Source organism: Rhipicephalus microplus, chromosome 10 (genome assembly GCF_043290135.1).
Source record: "Rhipicephalus microplus isolate Deutch F79 chromosome 10, USDA_Rmic, whole genome shotgun sequence".
NCBI classification, from domain to species: Eukaryota; Metazoa; Arthropoda; class Arachnida; order Ixodida; family Ixodidae; genus Rhipicephalus; species Rhipicephalus microplus.
Window position 1 is genome coordinate 65,193,370 of NC_134709.1, and position 3,363 is coordinate 65,196,732.

A 3,363-nucleotide genomic window follows, 5' to 3' on the forward strand; every position below is an offset into this window, starting at 1 on the left:
CATCATGGCTTCTGGCTTGTGTGTGATGGTTTCTTTATGATTGCCATGGGTATAGCTCCATTTGTCAATGGAACTCTAGAACTCACAAGTCCTGCACAAATGTGCCCGTTAGTGCATACCATGTTGAGCTGTGTGTTATTGCACTTGCTCGGTGCAAAGGTACTCTACTAGGTTTGATTGGCTTTACAGAAATGTATTGTATATTGCTACTAATTTCTACCAATCAGGGATGTGATCATGTGCGTGCACGTGCTCCTGTGTTACTTCTCATCAGAAAATTTGTATCGTATCTACAAATTGTTCCTTCCGAACATTTGCAGAATCTCAGGTTATTGGAGGCCTAGTTACGGACATTCATATTGCACTTCGTTGCTTTGGGTATGACTAGAAGAGAAAAAAAGGCTTTATTGATGCAATCACCTTACAACTCTCAACTGCAGCTATAATCAGATGGTTACATGCTTGTTGGTGTTTACCCATTTTAAAACGTTTTTTTTTGTGTGTGTGGGAATTTCCATAGAAGGCAAAAATGTTTTTGCATCTTTGCGGTTCTGGAAAGTGCCAGTATATATGACTATATGAAGTTAACAGGTGATGAATCCAAGAGCAGGGTGGTGGCAGAACTTACGTGTTAAAAGGGTAAGTATTTAAGTGGATGAATAGAAAAAAGTGCCACCAGTGGGGGCTACACCTGCAACCTTCGCTACACATGCAACGTTCTGCCAGCTGTTCTGTGGTGGCCATACTCATACATGTAATACTGGGAGTGTCGGCCAGTGCCTTTTGTGGACGTGACGTATCCATGCGGGATGTGAGAGTTTATTGGTAAACTGGCAATAAATCTTTGCAAGAAGAGTGTTCCACACTTGCTCTTGTGGTTTTGAGTAGTGCTGGCTAATTAGTAGATGTTCACACGCACGGAAATACCCAGCAAAGTCGATTGGAGAGCCATCGTAGTCCAATTGGTGGGGTATCCAATGCATTTCTTGAAGGTTATTGGTTCAACATGTCCGAATCAGTGATAAAGTTGCTCTTTTTTCCCCCATACTTTGCTTCTTCATCTGTTGATTCGTTGGGTTGTGTCTAATGGGCCATTAATCTATTGCCGTTCTTTTGTACGCATGACAGCAGACATAAAACATTCGTCATGAGCCAGATAGCGTCATATACTCTGTGCTTCCATACGACAAAAAAATTAAAAATTACACCATCTCCCACTAAAGGGAAGGGGGGGTATGCGAAGCAGCGCTGGCGTTCACTTGTGTTTCCATTTGTATGTTTCTATTTGTATGTTTCCTTGTGTTTTTCATTCGTGTGTAGAGTTGTGTTTATGTTATGTTCCGCTCAAGTTACCACCCTTACATTTATGTGTATTACCATGTGCGTGCTGCAAAGTGAACACCCAGCGCTACTAGGACAGTGCGACGAAGCGAGTGGGTGCAGCGTTATACAGGGTGTCCCACGAAACATTAGCCAGGGTTTAAAAATATGCCGGAACATATAATTACGATTGGACCAAATACATAGTGCTCACCGTTGCCTGGAGTTAGGCTATTTTTTGTGTTCTCAAATATTGTTTAATTTGTTCTGTTTAAATAACTAAATTCTAAAGGAACGAAGATGCATAAAAAGTTTCAATGAGAAAGTCGTAGATCGGTTCGCAAATCGTCCAAATAAATAGTTTTTAATTTTATATCTGTTAATTATAGTGTTTTTCCTGCTAATTACAATCCCCACGAAATACCAAAAAAATACCACGTGACAAACCCACTCGTGCACCATTGCGCACAGTGATTCTAGTGCTCCCTAATGTTCTGCATATGAACTACCATAGCATTTGCCCTATTGTGCTGTCTCGGCAGGGGCGCAACGATAGTGGTGGCTTTACGATGAACACGTCTCGCTATCGGCCACAAGAACGATAACCGCTGTGACTGCTCATCTCAGTCGTGAACCGGTGTGAGGGAAGCGTGTCGTTCGCACGCGGAACATTAGGGAGCACTAAAATAGTTGTGCGCACTGACGCGCAAGTGGGTTTGTCTCGTGGTATTTTTTTGTATTTCGCGGGCGTTTGTAATTGGCAGAAAAAAAAAATTTCCAGATCCCACGTACAGAGGCGAAGCACGAATGCGAAGCACGAATGAGAAATGTTGATATGTCACTTTAAAATCAGCACAACGTTACGCGGTGGCGGTAAATGATGTCGTATATGACTTCAGTGTCAGGATGATCATGTTTGGATGTGTCGTTTACCTTCGTCATCTATTCACGTCACATGATACCAAAATTAGTATATATGGAGCTAGCGAAACGGCCGCGAGCACGCTATGAGCGTGGTATGTTGTCATGTTCATACATGATACACGTGTCAGGATTATCATGTTTGCACCAATCATATATTTCGTCATCCATAGACGTCATGTAACACTAAATTTGGTATATGTGGTGCTATCAATACGGCCCCGAGCGCATCCTTAAGGGCCCAATATACTCCAATGCAGCGTTGACGCATGTGCACGCTGGGCACAGCGACGCTACGTTAACAGAACGGGAGCACTCTATAGTCTCACGCCAGGTGCGACCAGCGTTCATCGGCACGGCCAGACGGCAACCGGCACGAAATGCGACATGCTGTATTTCGCCCCAATGCGTTACCCAGACAACACTGCGTCTCCCTCTTGTCGCGACGGAGAAATACCGGATGTGCTGTAACGAGCATGTGTCAAAGCAACACAGTGCAGCGCGCGTATATGGCAGAACAAACGCCTGGCATGGCAACGCCTGCGTGACGCGACGAAATGAACGCCGGCGAGCACGCGCACCGCATCACGTCGTAAAGTATTTACGCCTTGATTGTGGCATGTAGTCATGTTTTCACATGCCACGCTTCTCATGATTATGTTTGCACCAGTCACATACCTTTGTCATTTATTGGCGGCACGTAATACCAAATTTTCTATGCGTGAAGCTAGCGAAACGGCCGCGAGTCCATCATCAGTATGGCATGTAGTCAAATTTTTACTTGACACGCATGTCGTGGTTGTCATGTTTGGATGTGTCATTTACCTATGTCGTTCGTTCGCGTTGCGTAAAAATACGGAGTTTGGTACATGTCAAGCTAGCGAAAGGGCCGCGAGCGCATCATGAGTGTAGCATGTAGTCATGTTATCACATGACACGCATCTCATGTTTATCATGTTTGCACCAGTATCATACCTTCGTCATCCATTCATGTCCGTAATACCAAACTTGGTATCCAAGTGAAGCTAGCGAAACGGCCACCTGCGCATCATGAGTGTGGCATGTAGTCATGTTGTTACATGATTATCATGTTTGCACCAGTCACATACTTTCGTCATTCAT